At 37.8% G+C, this 22,097-nt stretch overlaps 1 protein-coding gene across 1 annotated transcript in view; it reads left to right on the forward strand.

Annotated features, from left to right (window-relative positions):
- The window catches only part of GRID1 (glutamate ionotropic receptor delta type subunit 1), a 666,253-nt gene that overhangs the window by 562,045 nt on the left and 82,111 nt on the right, over positions 1-22,097 (forward strand). The window lies entirely within an intron of this gene.

Genomic DNA, 22,097 nt, shown 5'->3' on the forward strand with positions numbered 1-22,097 from the left:
ATGGTGCATATTAATGGTCCCAAGAAAATGAATGTGGGACTTACTCTACATGCCACGATGGAATAACAGTTATCTGACCAGACCTCCCATCATTAGCAACTATAAAACTGGAAAAATATGCTGTTTACAAGCATTTTAAACATAAAGGCACAGGTAGATTGAGAAAGAAGGGAAAAGATATACCATGCAAATAATAAGCATAAGAAAGCTGGTGAGGATATCTCAACATTAGACAAAGTAGAATTTATGCCATAGAGTATTACAAGGGGTAAAGGGGGACCTTACATAATGATACAAGAAACAATTTCACCAAAAAGGCAATTCTAAATATGTTTGTACTTTATAACGAAGCATCAAAGTTTATGATATAACTTTTGACAAATCTAATGGGAGAAATAGAAAAATCTAATATAGGCCAAATTTTAATTTCATTCTCTTAGAAATTGACATAACAAGTAAGCAAAAGACTAACAAGGCTATAGAAGATCTAAAAAATGCTATCAACCAACTTGATGTAATTGACATTTATAGGACACTATACCCAACAATTGCAGAATACACATTCTTTTCAAGTATGCATCCACCAAGATGCATCATTCATTGGGCCATAGAGTTAAATCTCAGTCAAGTTCAAAAGAATAAAATCTTACCAAGTATGTTCTATCACTATAATTGAGTTAAAGTAGAAAGCCAAAAAAAAAAAATCTAGAAAATCCCCACTGAAATTTAAATAACATAATTCTAAACCTATGGGTCAAAGAAAAAAAATCATAAAAGAACTATAAAAATTATTTCTAAGTAAGCAATAATGAAAACACAATATATCAAAATTTGTGGAATGCAGGCAAAATAATGCTTAAAGGAAAGCTTATAGCTTTAAATGCCTATATAAGGGACAGAAAATGCTTAAATTTGAGATTCTTAGTTTCCCTCTCAGAAAAGATTAAAAAAAAATAAGAACAGGCTAAACTCAAAGTAATTTTAAAGAAAGACATAGATTATGTATAACAACATAGAAAATTAGCAAAGTCAAAAGTTGATTGTTTGATAAGTTTAATAAAGTTAATAAACCCCAAACAAGAATAATCAAGAAAAATGAGAGAAAACTGAAATTATTAATATCACGAATGAAAGTGGGGATTTCAGTATAGATCTTTTAGACATTAAATGAATAATAAGACAATATTATGCACAATTTTATGCCAGTAAATTCAACAACTTAAATGAAATGGATACATTTCTTTAAAAACACGTCTTATAAAAACTGATTTAAAAAGAGACAGAAAATCTGAATATTAATTATCTATTAAATATATTGGATTTGTAAGCCTCACTACAAATGAAATTCTAGCCAACATGCAAATAAATGACACTAATTGTAAACTTTTTCAGAAAATAGAGGAGAAAATGTTTTTTAATTCATTTAATGAAACTGGCATAATTCTGATACCCAAAACCAAAAAAGATACTACAAGAAAAGAAAATCACTGCCCAATATCTCCCATGAACTTAGATGTAAACATCCTCAACAAAATGGTAGGAGATTGAATCTAGCAATATATAAACAGGGTAATACATCATATTCCAGTGTAGTCTTATCCCTGGGGGATACAAGCTCGTTTCAGTATTTGAAAACCAATTAATGTGATTCACCACATTAACAAAATAAAGGACAAAATTCACATGATCATCTCAAATGATACAGAAAAGCATCTGACAAAATTAACCACCCATTCATGATTAATAAATAAATACATAAAAGGAAACTTCCACACCCTGATAACAGCACAGAGAACTGACTACTAACAACATACTTAGTGATGGTTTTTCCCCAACATCATATTGTGGGTCCTTGTCTGACCAACAAGCAATAAAAGAAATGAAAGGTGTACAGACTTGAGCGGAAGAAGTAACACTGTCTGTTTTCTGATGACATTTTGTGAAAAATCCTAAAAGTCTTTTAATAAAATTAAATCTAATAAATAAATCTTCATAGTCTGCCAGAAACAAAGTCCCTATACAAAAATCAATTGTATTTTTGCATACTAATAACCAACAACTGGAAAACAAGTTTTAAAAAATTATAATAGTACCAAAAGTATAAATTCTTAGGAATACTTTTTTAAAAAAATGTATAAGTTACACCTTTAGCAGAAAATTTAGTGGAAAATGTCACGAAGAGAAATTAAAGATCTAAATAAATGGAGAGATATCCAATATTCATGGATTGGAATACTCAATATGTTGAGATGGCAAATCGTCCTAACTGAGCTATAGAGTCAATGCAATCCCCATTAAAATCCCAGCAGACTTTTAAAAAATAGAACTGGAAAAGATTATATATATATTCAAAGGCTCTAGAATGGGGAACAGAATTTTGAAAAAGAACAAAGTTGGAAGACCAGCACTACTTGATTTCAAGACTTTCTACAAAGCTGTAGGGGCATTCTGCATGCCCTCTAACTGTATTTAATCTCATTTCTCAGTGCTCTTGCTTCCCTGGCTACGTTCCTCAAAGATAACAGTTAGTTTTCTGCTCTGTGGCCTTCACTAAGCTAGTTATTTTTGGAACACTCTTCTATGCTTTTGACCCAGCCAACACTGACTCATTTCTCAAGTCTCTACTCAAACGTCACCTCCTCACAGTGGCCTTCCTGGATATTCCTCAATTTAAATCACCCTTTTCTATTTTTCTCCTTCATATACTTTAGTACTTTTCTTTCTTAGTAATTGTCACATGAGTTTATGTGTTTACTTTTTGTTTTAATGCATCCATCCTTCTGGATAATAAACTCCGTGAATCCAGGGACTGAGTTTGTTTGTCCTCCATTGTATAACCAATGCTTAGCACAATGCCTGTCACAGCTCAGCTGCCTTAACAAAATACCATAGACTGGATGGCTTAAACAATAGGAATTTATTTCTCATGGTTCTGGGGGCTGGGAAGTCCAAGATCCCGGTGCCAGCAGATTTGGTTCTTGGTGAGAGTCCTCTTCCTGGCTTGCAGATGGCCTCCTTCTCTCTGCTGGGTCCTCACATGGTGGAGAGAGAAGGAGCACTGGTCTTTCTTCTTCTTCTTATAAGGTCACTAATCCCATCATGGGGGCTCCACCCTCATGACCTTATCTAAACCTAATTACCTCCCAAAGGCTCACCTCGAAATACCATCACATCGGAGGTAAGGGCTTCAACTTGTGAATTTGGTGACAGCTGGGTGGGATACAACATTCAGTTCATACCGCTCACTATGTATGCCCAATATATGTTAAATGGATGCATTAAGTTTTGAAGGAAGACTTGTTCTTTTTGGTTCATATATAGAAAATGAGGAACTTTGGGTAGAACAATTCAAGATATAGAGTTTAGCTCAACAACAAAAAGTCCCTTCCTGGTGTCAGACCTGTCTGAAGTTTAGTAAATGACCTTGGGAGGTGATGAGCTGCATATCCCTAGAAGTGTGTCTGCAATAGCTGGGAATCAGGAATGTCACTCCTAAACTCTGAAGTCATGTATTCTGTGCTCCTTGCTTTTTGGGTCACACTCCATTTATAGATCTGTATGCAAAGAAGGAGTTGGCTTTGCTTTTTGTTTGTTTTTCTCTGATTATTTATTTTTATCTTGAGGGCAAAGTCTTCTATTGGGTATACGTGTTGGTTTCCTGCTGGGCAAAGTGTTGCTAGAACACCTTTTTCTAAAGGTCACATTGGAGATTTTCCACATGTTTTGATTTTTTTAAATCATCCTTTTTATTCCTCTGTTGCTCCTGTATTCATGGATCCATTAGAATCACATGCAGTGCAGCTTGCAGTCTGTGTACTGTTTCACATTGGAACCCTGAGATTCATGAATTGAAAAGCTCCAGATTTTTATGGCTGTGATAAATCGTCCATAGGCACAAACTGGCTGTAGAATTTGTATTCAGGCTCAGGCTTACGAATGCACAATATAGGAGCAAAATTGATATAATTCAGGAAAGCTGGGTTCATAAGGGGCAAACAGATTGTGCCACTCCTGTGATGGGATGCATGCCTGCTTCTCTCCTGTCACATCTAGAACTACATTATCATGCTGTGAAAGAAATGTGAAAGGATTGGAACCCAGTCCTCTGAAGCAGATGTTGGGATCCTAAGGAAGTGTAGAGATAGGACTTCCTTAGGCTTACTGTGTAGACTGTTCAAGAAAATCCTTCTCTATGGTTGACTTAAAGTGGCATGCCCAAGGTGCTGGGGGACCTCGAACTGGTATTTCTCACACCTTCTATTTTTTCTAAAAAAATAGACTAGTTTTTTTTTTTTTTTTTTTTTGCGTTACGCGGGCCTCTCACTGCTGTGGCCTCTCCCGCTGTGTAGCACAGGCTCCGGACGCGCAGGCTCAGCGACCGTGGCTCACGGGCCCAGCCGCTCCGCGGCATGTGGGATCCTCCCGGACCGGGGCACGAACCCACGTCCCCTGCATCGGCAGGCGGACTCTCAACCACTGCGCCACCAGGGAAGCCCTAGACTAGTTTTTTGAATGGCTTTAGGTTTACAGGAAAATTGAGTGGAAAGTATGGAGAGTTTCCATATACCCACCCCGCTAATTTGCCCTATTATTAATATTTTGCAGTAATGTGGTGCATTTGATGAGTTGACATTGTTATATGATTATTAACTGAAGGTCATAGTTTACCTAGGGCTCATTCATGTATTGTGCATTACATAGATTTTGATAAATGTATAATGATGCGTATCATAGCATACAAAACAGCTTTACTGTACTAAAAATTCCTTGTTCTCTATTCATCCTATCCTCTTCCTTTTTGAATATTATTTTTAACTAAGCAGAAACTGGGGTCATTCTAAAAACCTACCTGTTCCATACTCTCCAGACTCTTCTGTAAATAGATCATATCCATTCTACCTCCTGAATCTCTCAAATAGGTGTCATTTATGTTTTCTTTCTGCCACATCCACGTCCTGATGACCGCTTAGTTTATTACAGCAGCCTTCTGACTTTCTTTTTTCTTTCTTGAAGAACTCCTTCAAACCTTTCTCTGTATAGCCAGCAGAAACATCTTTGTAAAATAAATTCTGATCAAGTCAGTTCCTTGCTTTTAAATTTCCAGTGGTTCCCCATACATTTCAGGTTAACAATTCAGCTTCTTTAGCACAGAATCTTCACTTGACCTTAGCCACCCTTCCAGACTCAACTTTATAACTACATGTATATTCCGTTTTGCCTCAGGTTGCTAAGCCGTGGTGGGTATCTCGATATATGTACTTCCAGTACTTAGCTAGTGTAAGAGTTGAACTTTTTTAAGATGCAGGTTTTTTTTTTTTAATCCTGTATGGTCTTCCTTCCCTTATTTTTTTTCCATATAGAACTTCTTAAATTGAATTTTAACTGTTGATTTATTTGTTCTCTTTGTGTTTCTATCATCAGACTTATTAAATTGAATTATTACTGTTCAATTATAAGTTATCTCCTTTATTAGACCATGAGCTCTTTGAGGGTAGAAAGAGTCATATTAGGATTCCCCATCCTAAGTAAAGGGCTTTGTACTTAGCTAGAACTTAGTAGGGTTGGACAGTTGCATGAATGAATGGGCAAGAGAACTTGACAGACTCAGGTAACCTAGAGTCAGTAGGAAAATAAATAATAACAAAAATGAGCATTTGAAAGCTGGAGGAAGAAATGGTTGAATATAGAGAGAAAGTAGCAAAAATGGGGCTGCTGGTGAAACCAGGGAGAAGAATATCTGTTGTTGAGAATGAGCTCCTCATTGGGTTTGTATAGTATCATGTGGGACATTTGGGTACCAGTGAGGCTATATCAAGTGCTACTGAGAGCGAGAGGGATACAGTGACAGTTTGAAGTGAGACCACCCAGTGTACAATGGAACCCCGATTCCAGTATCCTCTGAAGTGGGAATGAAGTAGTTTCAATGAGTTGGTCATTGCTCCTGGTGTTCAATGACTATGGAACCATCCATCTTCCAGCCAACCTGAGTGTTCTTGGTGTTCAGTAACTGTCTTCTAACAAGCCCAGGTCAAGTGTCTTGGAAAACAACCAGCATATTTATGGCAAATTTGGGGCCATGTGGATCTGTTCACATTTTAATTATTATAGAAAGAAAATAATGTGTTGATAATGTAAGTAATGAGAAGTTTTGGGGAAAGAGAAACTGTCTTATCGAAATTTATTATAATAGACCTGAAATAGAAAAATAGCTAGACATAACTTGACAGTTATCTCAGATTACAAGAAATTTCAGAAGGGAAGGTCTTTAAATAATAAAATGGTAGTTGTCTAATCACAAATGATCCCAGTGAGGAAGGTTCAGCAAGCCCATGCCCAGGGCATCTCCCTTGGGGTCAGACGGCTAAAAGACAAGTACAGAAGTTGAGAGATAGTGCACAGGGTAATAAAACAAAACAGGCACATCTACTTGAAAACACATGAGACTTCCCTGGTGATGCAGTCGTTAAGAATCCACCTGCCACTGCAGGGGACATGGGTTTGACCCCTGGTCTGGGAAGATCCCACATGCTGTGGAGCACCTATGCCTGTGCGCCATAACTAAAGAGCCTGCACTCTAGAGCCTGCAAGCCACAATTACTGAGCCTGTGAGCCACAACTACTAAAGCCCGTGCTCCACAACAAGAGAAGCCACTGCAATGAGAAGCCCACACACTGCAACGAAGAGTAGCCCCCACTTGCTGCAACTAGAGAAGGCCCGCATGCAGCAACGAAGACCCAACACAGCCAAAAATAAATAAGTTACAATAAATAAATTTTAAAAAAAAGAAAAAGAAAACACATGCAGGTAGGGCCAAGTTACAGAATTAGCTTAAATTGGGAAAAATGCTGAAGAAAACAAATGTAAAGTTTAGGCAGAATTAATTTCTAAACTCTAGTTTTGATTTTAAAACTGTCACAAGGAAAGAGAATGCCAGTGCTTAAGGAATACTGGGTGGTATGAATGGATGATAAAGTGAAGCAGAATCACTGCTGCAATATAAAAATCATGGGACTCGAACATTGTGCTAGCATAGTGGCTTGCTGTCTGTGTGATTTTAGATGATCACTTCATGGATCAGAGCCATAGTTTTCTCATCTCCAAAATAGACACAAACCTACCAGTTCAGTGGTGTGTTATGTCAGTTAATTAAATTGAACTTTATAAGATCCAGCCTGGTGTTGGCATTCAGTTGGTCCTCGATAAATAAATAAATCATTTTTCCCTGATGCCTTTTAAATCTTGCTTCCAGATTCAATTGGATAACCATCCCAAGACATTAGAAAATTGCAGATATATATGCAAGTGCGCTGCTTATAATATTTAAAAATGAGAATAGGGTCAGATTATTGATGATGTTTAAATATCTAACCTTTTGAAAAGCAGTTGAATTTTTTATTTGATATGCTAGTGAATTTGATGTGCAACCATGGCAAAATTTATGAATGATTTAATTGAAAACAGATTTGCAAATACTTAGAAATGAAAAGGTGATTCCTAGGAGGTGGTACCAGTTCCCCAAGAACAAATCATATTGGGTTAGGCTAAACTCTTTCAATTCGTTTTTGTTTGTTTCTGATAGGCTTATTAGACTGGCAAAATAGAATAATGGTATAAACATATTATATATTGATTTAAGCAATACATTTGATGCTCTTACATAGTAATCTTGTGAATAAGAGGGAAAATGTGGTTTATAGTTAAATAGATTTGTAATTGTAAGGTTTGTAAGGTTTAAAAAATGTCCCAAACCATTAATTAAATAATATTTGATTTAACTTGGCAGATGCCTGCCTAGTCGAGAGGCATAAAGTTCTGACCTTGGAACCACTGTGTTCAATAATCATCAAAGCCTTAACATTAAGATATCAAAGACATACTGATCAATTTCCCAGATGATATAAAATTTCAAAGACATATAATATGTTTTATACAAAGTTGATTATTAAAAATACATATTCATTAAAGACAAATGCACAAATCAAAGTACAAAATTACAAGACCTCATATTTCAATATATACTTATTTTATTGCAGATTTAATTCATGGCCAGTTCAAATAGGTATGGTTTATTAAAATCTTTCTCTTTAAGATAATTTTGAAAGGTAGAGTATTGTTCCTGCTGATTATTTTTTTGGAAAATCTGAAAATCATTTTATATACGGTTTTCCTATGTTTAGGTTCTTAATGTCAATTTAACCCTTGATTGGTTGATGTTCTTAGTGTCAATTTAACTCTTGATTGGTTAATGTTTTTGGTAGGTGTTTTAACGTCAGACTCTAGGCATTTTCTTTTCAAAACGCCTTCATTTCTGCAGATATGTTTCATTTCTGGTTCTTTAGATATGAAGGATAACTCAGTGCATCCAAGTTTATATTCTGTAGAATGTAGATTCCACATGAGATGAATGACCAGCTTTATTTTTCTTCCTTTGGATCTGTCCTGCTTTCCATTCTTAAGCTTGAATTGTAGGGTAATGTTTTTTTTTTTTTAAGATGAAATACTTCAAAGGTTTTTTTTTTTTTTTTTTTTAGATGTTGGGGGTAGGAGTTTATTAATTAATTAATTTATTTTTGCTGTGTTGGGTCTTCGTCTCTGTGCTAGGGCTTTCTCTAGTTGTGGCAAGCGGGGGCCACTCTTCATCATGGTGCGTGGGCCTCTCACTGTTGCGGCCTCTCTTGTTGCGGAGCACAGGCTCCAGACGCGCAGGCTCAGTAGTTGTGGCTCACGGGCCTAGTTGCTCTGTGGCATGTGGGGTCCTCCCAGACCAGGGCACGAACCCATGTCCCCTGCATTAGCAGGCAGGTTCTCAACCACTGCGCCACCAGGGAAGCCCCTGTAGGGTATTTCTGACAGATTTTTGTTAGTATGTGTACAAGTAGTGTAGGTTTCTTTTCATTGGTTTCCCTTTGAATGTGATAAACTCTTTCAACTTTCCTTCTCCTGTATTTTGTTTTTTTTGTTGTATTTGAGGATTTTTTTTAAAGTACAACTTTAGCTATTACTTCTACTATACTTTTTACATGTATCTTAGCAACTACTCTATTCTGAGGGTGGTGCTCTGGTCTTTTGCCTCTGCAACTATCATCAATTTATTTTCATTTTCCTTCCATTTCTTTATTCTTTTACTCTGGATTCAGAGCCAACTTTTGAAGTGTGTCATTCATACAATTTATTCTGTGTTCTCTACTGTCAACATGGATTTTATTTAAGCAATTACAATTTTTCACTTGCAATTCTTTATTTTATAAACCATTTTCCTTTACATCTCATTCTGTTGACTTTTCACTTCTGGCTGTTTTCTTCTTAGACTTTCTGTACCAGTTCCAGAAATGTTTGCAAAGGAACAGCACATTTTCTATTTCAGAGAGTTGTTAAGTTTTGAGTGATCATGTGACATTTTATCCTTTCTCTGGTTATTTTACTAAGAAGTTGGGAGACTAGTGCGTGCTAGCTAGAAACCATTTTCAGCGGAAACATCTTAGGATGGTTAATATGTTGACTGATAGAATCGAGACTCTAAATGGTATCAACAACATGGAACAAAGTGCTGAAACCAGCAAGCTGGATAAATGAAATCTGACAGGCCGCCTAAAAATAATCAGCCACTTATATCCAGGACAGTCTAGGGGATGCCTGACTGGTGTATTTCCAGGCTTACACATTCGGCTCACTGCTCTGCTCACTCTCCTGACCTTCACTGCCAATCTCATCCATCCTGAAGGCTTCAGTTACCACCAAATGCAGAAGATGTGACATCCGTGGCCTCGGTCCAGGCCAGGCACTTAAAGTCAACTTGTTCAATGCTGAGCTCATTAGCTCAGCCCCCAAACTATCCCACCAACATCATTCATTAGTTGAAGAGCATCACCATCCACCAGGTCACTCAGTCATCCTTAACCCAGCCTGTCCCCATTTCCCACAGGAAATCATTTTCCACCTATAGATTGTCTGCCTCATTATTATTTCTCAAAATCTTCCCCTCTTCACTGTACTGTTAGAGAAGAGGCTCACAAACCTGGATGTCTTCCTCCCAGCCTTTGGAAGTGTTTAAACCCATCTTTTCTGCTTTTCTTTCATCCATTTCCTTCTGACCATCTTTTTAAAAGACAAATTTGATCATGTTATTTCCCATTTCCACCCCGCTCCAAGAAAGAATCTATTAGTGATTTTCTGCTAGATATAAGCTCTTCCAGAAAGCACCGAAGGCAAGAACGTTATCCTTGCCTGCCTTTGCAGCCTCACCCTTCTCCATTTCTCCTCACACACATTTTAATCACAAGTTGTCTCCTTTCTGTCCTTTTGCATTTTTTTTCCATCATGGAATATTAGCCCTCACCTTCCTGGAAAATTCATAATTTTCTATTTGAGAATCTACTCAAGTACTCCATCCTCTGTGAATTCTTCTGTGATCTACCAGACTCTGAACAATCCCATTTTTCTATGCTTTCCTAGGACTTTACACATATCAATATTAATGGCCAACTCCCTCTATTGAAATTGTATCATTACTATACTGTATTTCCTACACAGTAATATTTAAATGTTTAATATTTAGATATTTTAGTATTTAAATATTCCTGTATTTTTGAATATAGTCATTTCACTGTCAGTGAACCAGTCTTTTTCAAGTTAATTTCCCCCACTACTCAACACACATTCCATCCTTCCATTCTTTGTGACACTTTACTCTTCCAGGTCTGGTTAAAGTCTGTTCTTCCTTGAATTGTTCTTGAACTTTTCCAATTTAGTTGGTATTCCTTTCTTTAAAATTCCTTGTCACGCTGTCCTCTTCTGGCATGTGGTACTTCATTGTCATTGCTTCATGAGTCTTAAAATAATAGTGACTGTATTCTTTTTTATAAATATTTCTTAATCTTACCATAAAAATTCAAATAAAAAGTACTAACAATCACCAAAATTCTTCCCCTTCCCCCTAAAATAATCAATATTTCCATTTGGAGAAAATAATTTTAGGTGTCTGGCTCTGCATACTTGTGGATACAGAGAGGTAATCTAGGAAACAATGGGATCATATGATCACATTTATTTTTAGTGAAATCATTACATTTTTACATTTATTTTTTCTTGACTTTGAAGAAAAATGAAAAAAGTAGAACTAAAGATACTGCTGAAATTTAATAAATATTTATTTATAGCAGGAAATATTAGTTCCTAAATTATTCTTTGTAGTTATAAAATCATATCTGAAAAACTGAAGGAATCCAAATACTTTATAACCACCTGCTTCAATTCTTTGAATCTCTACTATGGAAAAAAGAGAAATACCATACACAGATATTCTCCCCATTTCCCTGAGCATTACTTTCATTTTTTTTTTTTTTTACTAGTTATTGTATTTATATGCATGGTAAAAAATTATGACATTTGCATTCCTTTTCTGTAACAACCATAACCCAGGATTTACAAATATTAGTTCTATAAGTACATGAATTCAGGGTTTGCTCAATATTTGTATTTGTAGCATAGTTCACATCTCAATAGTTATCCTGGGTTTTGTACAACATTTAAATTGTGAAAAAAAATTAAAAATAATGTAACAAAGACTTTTGCCCTAGCACCCACATGTAGCAAATGTTACTTAATCAATTTGCTTCAAATTATGTTTTTGAAATAAAATCTTATAGACACAGCTGAACACACATTTGAACCTATTCCCGGTTTCATTACCTTTTATTCTACCCAGAGGCATTTTCTGACATGAATTCAGAGCGTGTTGAGTTTACATATATATAAATAAAATTTTACTCTATATAATATGCATCTATAAATAAAATACAGGATTATTTTAATATATTTACTATCTCTTTTAATATATTTATATCTATACGTTTAAAATATTCAGTGTAATATTTTTAATACCTTCAAATGTATATAGGTAGTATTGTAGCATATAATCTATATACAGTAGAAGGTCTTCTATGTATTGCACTTTACAATCAATATTTTTTTTAATTTATTTTTGGCTGTGTTGGGTCTTCGTTGCTGCGTGCAGGCTTTCTCTAGTTGCGGTGCGCGGGCTTCTCATTGCGGTGGCTTCTCTTGTCGTGGAGCACGGGCTCTAGGTGCACTGGCTTCACGAGTTGTGGCTCGTGGGCTCAGTAGTTGTGGCACACGGGCTTAGTTGCTCCGTGGCATGTGGGACCTTCCCTGACCAGGGATCGAACCCGTTTTCCCCTGCACTGGCAAGTGGATTCTTAACCACTGCACCACCAGGGAAGTCCCTACAGTCAATATTTTATACATAAAGGTCTAGTCCATTTATTTAGATACTGTATAGTGGAGTATATTTTAATTATACAAGCATGTATATTTACTTATCTCCCTACTGACATTGGATTATTTCCAATATTTTGCCAGTATTGACAGCCCTGCCTTGTGCATTTATTATATGTGTTTTGTGAACACATGGATATGTTTCTTGGGATACAGACCTTGAACTAGAATTTCTGGCTCATTGGTACAGGCCTGTTTGATTTTATTAGATATTGTCAAATTGCTCTCTAATGTGGTTTTGCAAGTTTGCATTCTCAATAACTGTGAAAGAAAATACCCATTGTTTGTCAATGTTCTGAATATTTGATTATTTCACACTTTTCACTTTTGAAGATCTTATAAGTCTGACATGGTATTTTATGACTATGTTAATTTGCAGTTTCCTGATTACAAGTGAGGCTAAGCATTTTTTCGTAAGTTTATTTCCACTCAAGCTTATTTTTTTGCACATTTCCTTTTCATACTTCTTGCTTTTGCTTTTATTCAATTGGATTATTAGTTTTATTCGTACTAAGCTTACATTTATCTGTTATGTGTATATAACTATTTTCTTCCTGTCTGGGCTTATATATATATATTTTTTACAGTATCTTTTGTGAAGAAGATTTTAATATTAACTTAGCTTTATCAGTTATCCCTTTAGGGTTTGTTCTGTTTGTGTGTTATTTTAATATATCATACCTAACTCCAAGTCATATAATTTGTATTAAACATTGTACGACATTGATTTTCCACATATAGATTTTTTATTCACCTTGAATTTGTTTTTGAGAATATCATTTAACCCATGTGAATAAACTATTTTTACAGCACCATTTATTGAAAAAACCCATGCTTTCCCCTGTGATTCTTTTAAATAAACGTTTTATTTTAGAATAGTTGATATTTACAGAAAAATTGAGCAAATAGTACAGAGAATTTCTGTATACTTCTCACCCAGTTTCACCTATGGTAACATCTCATATTATGATAGTATATTTGTCATGACTAAAATCCAGCATTTACTATTACTATTTTAATTACTATTAACTAAATGCCACAGTTTATTTTGATTTCACCAGTTTTCCCCCGTGTCGTTCGTCTTTTCCGGGATTCCATCCAGGATCCCATGTTGCACTTATTTATCATGTCTCCTTAGTCGGTGACTGTTATTCAGACTTTCCTTGTTTTTCATGTCCTTGGCAGTTTTTGAGGAGTGTTGTATTATTGTATAACAGATAATTTGTAGAAAGTTCCTCAGTTGGGGTTTGCTTGCTTTTTTTTTTTCTTTTTCCTGTGGGTTTTTGTGAGGAAGACCATAGGGAAGAAATGTCCTTCTCATGACATCATATCAGGATTACATTCTGTGGACATTATTCATGACTGGTGATGTTAGCCTTGTTCACCTGGCCAAGGTAGTGTTTTCCAGGTTTCTCTAATGTGAAGTTACATTTTCATCTTTTCTGTACTCTGTCCTTGAGAAGCGAGTCATTAAGCACAGCCCACACTCAGGGTTGAGGGGATAAGTTCCACTTTCTAGAGGAGTGAATATCTACATAAGCTATTTGGAGTTTTCCTCTAAGGGAAATTTATCCCTTCTCTCCCTATTTATTTATTTATTCCGTTATTAATTTATATTAGTATGGACTCATGAATATTTTATGCTTCAAATGATAATCCAATACTACTGCATTTATTCTGTTACTCAAGTTATTTTAGCTTGGGCCATTGGGAGCTGTTTTGGGTTGGCTCCTGTGGCATACCCCCATTCTTTTATATTTTAGCACTTCTTTGCTTTCTGACACTACCGGATTTTTCACAATCATCTTTTCCACGAGATCCTGCCCCAGACCTAGAATCAGCCATTTATCCAAGGAGCCTGGCTTCTTTTGTTTAAGAATGGTATTGGAATCTAACATGCAGGTTCTAGCTGTGCTCACTGCTACTGGGGCATCACTGCTTCTAGACCCTCTCAGAGGTTAGAGCTAGGAAGTTATCTATCTGTCTATCTATCTGTTCACTAACCCATGTGTTTATATTTGTTTCTTTATCTGTTCATCTGTATCTTTACTAAGTTACACATGAATTCATAGTGTTGTCTCTGCTTCTAATTCAGTGTCACATGTTACATTCTAGTTTTCTCCCTTTGCTTCTCTGTAATTTCCCTCTCCAACAGTCAGAAACCTGGGTCCCACTATCTATCATTCATTTACTTATTTTTTCAATCCCAGTGAATACATGAACCGGTTTCAGAATTGATCTCATTATTCCACGAGAGACAAATTTACCAACTAGAACACAGCATTTATGAACACTACCTTTTGTCCTTAGCCTTACACCTTTCAGTAAAACATTGTTTGCCAAAGTTACCTGGGTAAGCTTATTCTTCCCCATACCCTTCAGAGGTTATGTGATACATTTGTATTACAGTTAGATTCCTGTATCACAATTTATATAATTTATATTCTACCACTCTTTCTCCTATAAAGTGCTATGGGTTTTGACAGGCGCCACTGTTGCCAGTGCCTCTTTTATCACATAAACAGGCTTTATATGTCCCTGAGACCCTGTCTGGGCTTTCTTTCTCTTTGAATGGTCTATTTGTCCGCCCCTATGCACTGTATACTTTTGTAATTGCCACATTCATCTTTGTTTTTCTTCTCCAGAACTGCCTTAAAGCATAATTCTTTCAAAACATTTAAAAATAAGCTTCTTATATTTCCCCAAAACAAAATTATAATATATTTCTTTTTTTTTTTTTAACATCTTTATTGGGGTATAATTGCTTTACAATGGTGTGTTAGTTTCTGCTTTATAACAAAATGAATCAGTTATACATATACATATGTTCCCATATCTCTTCCCTCTTGCGTCTCCCTCCCTCCCACCCTCCCTATCCCACCCCTCCAGGCTGTCACAAAGCACCAAGCCAATATCCCTGTGCCATATAATATATTTCTAGATAAATTTTGAGATAATTGGCCCCTTTTGGGCATGAGTCTTTCTATTCATGAGCATAGTATATCTCTCTTTTCATTTATTATTTATTTATTTTAATTTTTTTCTTCAATATTGGATATTCCAACTCATGTAAATGGTAGTCTCTCCATTTATATAAATATTCTTTCTTTCAATTTAATTTCTCTCAATAATGTTTTTGTGACAAAGACGTAAACACCTTTTGTTAGATTTATTACTTGGTATTTGAAATTTTGATTCCATTTTAAATGGTATCTTATAATTTTTAACTTTATCTTGAATATTTATGTTGCTAATATGTAGAAAATAATTTAGTTTATTTATTTTAAATGTAACTGCTTTTCAGAGCAGTCATAATTCTAGTAATTTAACTATAGAGTCTTTTAGAATTTCTATGTACACAGTCATATCATTTGTGAAAAATCAGGATTTTGTTTATTTGTTCAATTCCTTAGAGTTTCAGTCTCCTTTCATTTAATGCACTAAATAGGACCTCCAACATAATGTTGAATATAAACAATGTTAGTGGATGCTGCGGACTGAAATGTGTCTCCCCAAAATTCGTATGTTGAAGCCCTAACCTCCAATGTGACTGTATCTGGAGATGGGGTCTCTAGGAGTTAGTAGGATAAATGAGATCACAAGGATGGGGCTCTAATCCGATAGGACTGTGGCCTTATAAGAAGAGGAAGAGAGATTTCTCTCTCTCTCTATCTCTCTGACATGTGAGGACACAGTGAGAAGGTGGCCGTCCGCAAGCCAGAGGAGATCTCTCAGCAGAACCTGACCATGCTGGCACCCTGATCTTGGACCTCCAGCCTCCAGAATTGTGAGAAAATATATTTCTGTTTTTCAAACCATCCAGTCTGTGGTATTTTGTTTCGGTAGTCTGAGCTGACTAATACAGATGTTGGTGCTAAAGTGGGGTGCTACTGTAACAGATACCTAAACATGTGGAAGCAGCTTTGGAGCTGGTAATGGATAGAGACTGGAGGGGTTTAAGGTGTGTGCTAGTAGTATGGATTTTGAGGGGAGTTCTGGTGAGGTCTCTGATGGAAATAGGATCATGTTACTGGAAACTGTAAGAAGTACAGTCCTTGCTATAAAGTGGCAAAGAACTTGACTATATTCTAGTGTTTTGTGGAAGGTAGAAGTCGCAGACAAGGAAATTAGATATTCAGCTGAGGAGATTTCTAAGTGTCAAAGGAGCAGCTTGCTTTCTCCTGACTCATTACAGTAAACGGTGAAAGGAGAGATGAACTGAAGGAGGAATTGTTCATCAAAAAGGAACCACAAGTTGAATATTTGGGAAATTCTCAGCCTATCCTATTGCAGAAAATGAGAAATCGTGTTCTGAAGAGAACACTAATGGTCTGGCTGAACAGCCATTTAATAAAGAGAACCCAGGTGTGCCTCATGGACTTAATCAGCCATCTCTGCAAAATCCGGGAGTAGAGTGGGATTCACACCAACAAAGACATTTCCAGTTTGAACTAAAGGAGTCAGAGAAAGTGGGATGGAGGGCAGGAAGTCACTCGAACCTTTGGATTCGATAGACCTGGACCATAGATTTATTTGGCTGTGAACATATGCTATTCTTCAAGAAAAGGGAAGAATTTCCAGGAAGGTGATTCAGATATCTTCAGGGCTACCACTCCCACCATAGGCCCAGGGACAAATTTGGTTTTGCCCTGATTTCAAAGGGTGGGGCCCACCTCTCTGGTTTCAGTGGGTTAAGATCACTCTGCCCAGTGCCTCAGGGGTGGAGCTGCCCTCTCCAGAGAGCCTCATGTGCAGGGTCCTCAGAGAGCCAAGGGGGAGGAGTGGCCTTACAGAGCCTTGAGGGTGGTAACCCAGCGGAAGGCAGGGTATTTGACCAAAGAGGATAATTCTCCAGCCTTAATATCTAATGGAATTTACCTTAGCTAGGTTTTGAACTTGTTTGGGACCTGTCATGCCTTCCTTCCTTCCAGTTTCTCCCTTTAGAATAGGAGTGTCTATCCTATGCCTGTCCTCCCATTTATATTTTGGAAACACATAAGGTGTCTGATTTCATAGATTCACAGCTGGAGACAAATTTTGCCTCAGGATGAATTGTATCTCAATTATCACATCTGATTTAGATATTTAGATGAGACTTTGGACTTTAGAATTGATGTTGAAGTGAGTTAAGACTTTGGGGGCTACTGGGATGGAATCGATGTATTTGGACTGCAATAAGGACATGATTTTGGCAGGCCAGGGATGGAGTGCTATGGACTGAATTGTCCCCCCCAAGAACTCAACCGTGATCTCAGACTTCCAGCCTCCAAAACTGTGAGAAAACATATTTCTGTTGTTTAAACCACCAGTTTTTGTTATTTTGTTATGGCAGCCTGAGCTCACTAATACTACTCATCTTGTTTCTTGTCTCAAAAGGGAAGCTTTCAGTATTTTGCCATTTAGAATGATGTTTGATATGTTTTCCAGGTAACTATGATTAAGAAATTTCTTCATTCTTAGAGTTTAGAGTTTTTGTTTTTTCTTAAGATGAATGGATATTACATTTTTATTAAATGCTTTTTCTACATCTATGAAGATGATCATAGGGTTTTTTTTTCTGCTTTATTATGTTAACATGGTAAATTACATTGATATTTCTAATGCTAAACCAACTTTGCATTTCTAAAAAAACCCAATTAAGTTACAGTGTTTATCTTTTAAAATATATATTGCTGTATTCATTTTCCCGATATTTTATTTAGGATTTTTACATCTATATTTGTGATTAAGTTTGGCCTCTAATTTCCATTCTCCTACTATCTTTGTCAGATTTTGTTGTGAAAGTTATGCTAGTTTCATCAGTTGGGTTAGGGGTATGAGTATCTGTCAGGTTAATCTGTGCTATATTGTGATAACAGTTAAATGCCAAAATGCCTTAATACAATTCATTTTGGATGCATTATAGTCTAGAATAGTTCAGGAGACTCCTTTTGGCATGGGGATGATTAAGGGTCCAAAATCTGGGCGTACTGTAAGGCTCTCATCTTGAATGTGTGGTTGCTGAGTTTTCCATGGAAGGGGAAAGAGTATATGGGCTCAGGTTTTATGGTCTGGTCTAGAATTTTTATACATAATTTATGTCCATATGCCATTAATTTGAATCTAGCACGTGGCTCCAGTCTAACTGCCAGGAAGGCTAGAAAATGTAGTTTTCCATTGTGTCCAGTAAGAGGAAATAGGTTTAATGAGCATTTAGACACTTGATTACAGGAAGAAACTTTCATTGGCTATTATCTGCAAGAGTCTGTTGAAGACTGGAAATATTTAGTTCTTCAGTATTTGGTAGCACACTAGTGAAGCTAACTGGGCCAAGAATTTTCAATGCAGGAAGGTTTCAAAATATGGGTTTAGTTTCTCTAATACTTGTAGGGCTATTTAAGTTTTTAATTTTTTCTCCTGTCAGATTTTGCTAGACATCTCCAGTGCTGTGTTTCAAGCATTTGTTCATGACCAATGACCATAAAAAGCTGGAATCCCAAGGATCGCATGGCAATTTTCTGCTGCTCGTAAGGAGGAAAGGAGGAAAGATGTTTCCTTTAGAGTAGATATCATGGCTTTGTATGGTCCGCAGCACCGTGTCTCAGATTACCAGTCCTCAGGACACTTCCTGTGCCCCATGTCAAGTCTTCACTAAGGGCTCTAAAACAATATTGTGATGATTCGCTCATACTTTCTTTGTCAGATCAAAAATTTCAAAAATTCCTCTCTTAAGGTCTAGAGATCACCTCTCCAATCAGATTTGTATATTGTTATTGAGAGAGACTTGGAGCTTACCCTGTCTATTCTGGCACTCACACATCCCTAAAAACATCTCTGTAGAAGCTCATTTTCACTTCTGTCCAGTGAAATTTTGTTTCCCTGTTTTCCTTCTGCATGTCTACAACAAGCCTCTAGAATTTCCTATAAAGTGAGGTCTCTGATGTTGAGTAGGTTTCAGGCAGAGATAAACGGGATCTCTGTTGGAATTGCTGTTTATTTGGGAGTGGTCGTGAGCTGGATGTGAGGGCTACTAGTCCGACATGTTGCCGTAGGCACTGAGTATCACTTAAGTACTGATTATAAGAAGAGGTTGCTTTACCAGACTGGTTGAGGCAAACTGAGAAATGAAACAGAAATGAATCATGAAGAAAAACGTAGGATGTTCTTCATATCCTTGGAAATTGAGAAATGACCACAACTGAAAAGTTGTCTAGCCGTGAGCCATCTTCCCTGGAGATGGATGCCAAAAGGAGGCTCTTGGGCATTTGAAGAGAATTCTCAGAACAGGCAAGCTTGTGATTCTGTCCAGGTGCCTACGTTCCATGAGCTTGGCCACACCCCAGGCACTCCACCCAGTCAAGTCTGTGCTGCTGAGGGCATGCAGGCAGGCTCAGGGCATGCTCAGCCTCTGCTGGGGGCGCCTGAGGTCTCAGTCTTCTCTCCATACCCCAATTGGAAGTTGTAGTTGTTTCCTTTTTCACCTAGCAGAGAAGTCTGTCTTTATTTACAGGGAGGTGGAGAGAGTGGCACGTGGAATTAACACTTTTTTTTTTTTTTTTTTTTTTTTTGTGAGCCGCCAGCAGTGGTATGCTGGAGTCGACTTAGTCATAGTTTGGTGACATCATGATTTTAGCTTGAAATTGGCCATGGTGGGAGTATCATACCATAGCAATCGGCACACTCTACAATTCAGGCCTTTTTATTATTTTTTATTTATTTACTTGCTTATTTTTTCAGAGCCTGTTGTTGGACATTCATTCCGCCGACCATAGTCCATAAATGCTGTACAACCGCTATGCGCTGAACCCTCTAGTAAATGTGTTATAAACATGTCATTATGTCTCATAATCTCATCGTCCCAACTCTCTGGGAGGCGGGTGCCGTATTACTCCCATTTCACTGAAGAGGAAATAGAGGATCTGGGAAATGAAGAGCCCTGCCCACTGTTACCTGACAGCTCAGGAAAGCTCTGTGGTCCTGGGCTTCCTCCCATAGCCTTCTTATATTGACTCATTACCATTTCCCCACATCTTCAAGGCCTTGGTTGAGACCCTTGTCTCTTGCTACAGAGAAGCCTGCTGGTTCTGAGAAGGTAAGTCTGTCTTTCCTGTCCTCATCATCCAGGACCTGTTGCTCTCTACTACTGCTTTCACGTAAAAAATACTCCAGGCCATGATAAGAGAGGGGATGGGATGCTCTCGCCGTGTTTGCTAGTGTGTAAGCTCTTCCAGGAAGTACACTGAGAGGGTGCTTTTGAATGAATTGCCTGGGGAACCCTGACATTCATTCAACTCTAGTTGAGCATCAGCTCTGCCTAAACACTGTGCTGACAGTGTGTGGGCAGAGTGGGGGCATATACTGTCGTCCTTGGAAAGGACCTTTCACTAGAGACTTTGCTGTTTGACATGGGAAATAAGAGAGAAGTAGAGATGCCAGCAGAACAACCCAGAGCGATGTGTCAGATGCGTGGGTCAAAGGCACTGTGGAGGAAATAATTATTTTCAGCTGAGGTGGCAGGAAAGGAGCTGGGTTGTGAAGGAGGTGTAAGATTTAGAAAGTGATGGTGAGCGGGGCATTCCAGGTAAAGAGGCAATGCATGTTGGGTAAAAGCAGAGGTGGGAATTTAGAGAGTATTCTGGGGAAGCATCAGGTTGGAGTGAAAGGAGCAAAGCTGTGGAGGCTGTCAGACAAGGACCCAAGTCCTTGCTCTGGAAATTAATAAACCTTGCGCAACCTAACTTTTCTGGTTCTAGTTTTCTTTCTTTTTACTTTTTCCAGAAATAAATGAAAATACTAATATCTGCTTTATGAGGGTTGTTTGGACTTTTTTTTAAAGAAGCTAATGCATTTGGAAGTGTTGGATGCACTGCCGGACCCCAAGGAGGTATCCAGATAATTCCTTAAGTGCTCCTTTTCTCCCTTCTTGGGTTCAGATGAGGTGGAGAGCGGGGCTCATAGGGGAGCCAGGGGAATAAACTTGGACCTGAGGTTGGGCCAGGTTCGTGGATGGAGGGCCTTGCACATGAGGTCAAGAATTTTTACAGTTAATGACTTGGAGAATGAGGGTTTCAATCAGGAGTCAGCCATGATCATGGTGACACATTTGGGAGATGCGTTTGTGTGAACAGATTGGAGAGAGAAGTTGTGAGTTCCTGGGCTAAGGAAGGGATGAGGGTATTATCTCCAGGGGGCAGCTCTAGTGGAAGAAGCACCAGTGGAAGAAGATACAGCAGAGGGTGACTGGCAGAATGTGTGTGCTGGTGGGGCGTGGCCTGAAGAGGAGGGTGAAAGGTATTAAGCTTGGCCTCTCTGGGGCTTCCTGCTGCCTAGTTTCCTTGTCATACTCTGCACCCTCCCTCCAGTCCGTGCACACTTACTCTCACAGTGACCCTGCAATATTATTGGGAGTTCCAGGACCTCTGTGGAATGGCCAGAGGACCAGGCTTGGGCAGAGAAAGGAGGAACGGGTTGGTGGTGTAGGCCACCATGTGGCCTGATGCGGTCAAGGTTAAGGCAGATGCAGAACCCAAGCTGCCCTCCCAGAGCCACGTGACTCCTTCTATAACCACCCACACTGACCCACTACCCCCTCCCTAGGCCATCACCATCATTTCCTGCTCAACACTCTCATGCTACTCTTTACAGGGAGTGGGGCTGCCTCAGTGACAGGGACTGGAGTATGTTAATAGCACCACAGTGACTCCATCAGGTGGATTGCCTTTGTATTCTGAAATTAATTTAGGGACACTTGCTGCCTTGTTAGATTCTCTTTCATTTTCTTTTCAGCTAGATGTCATTTCTCTGGAAACATTTTTGCCTCATG

The sequence above is a fragment of the Delphinus delphis genome, chromosome 16, assembly GCF_949987515.2.
Source record: "Delphinus delphis chromosome 16, mDelDel1.2, whole genome shotgun sequence".
Classification (NCBI taxonomy): Eukaryota; Metazoa; Chordata; class Mammalia; order Artiodactyla; family Delphinidae; genus Delphinus; species Delphinus delphis.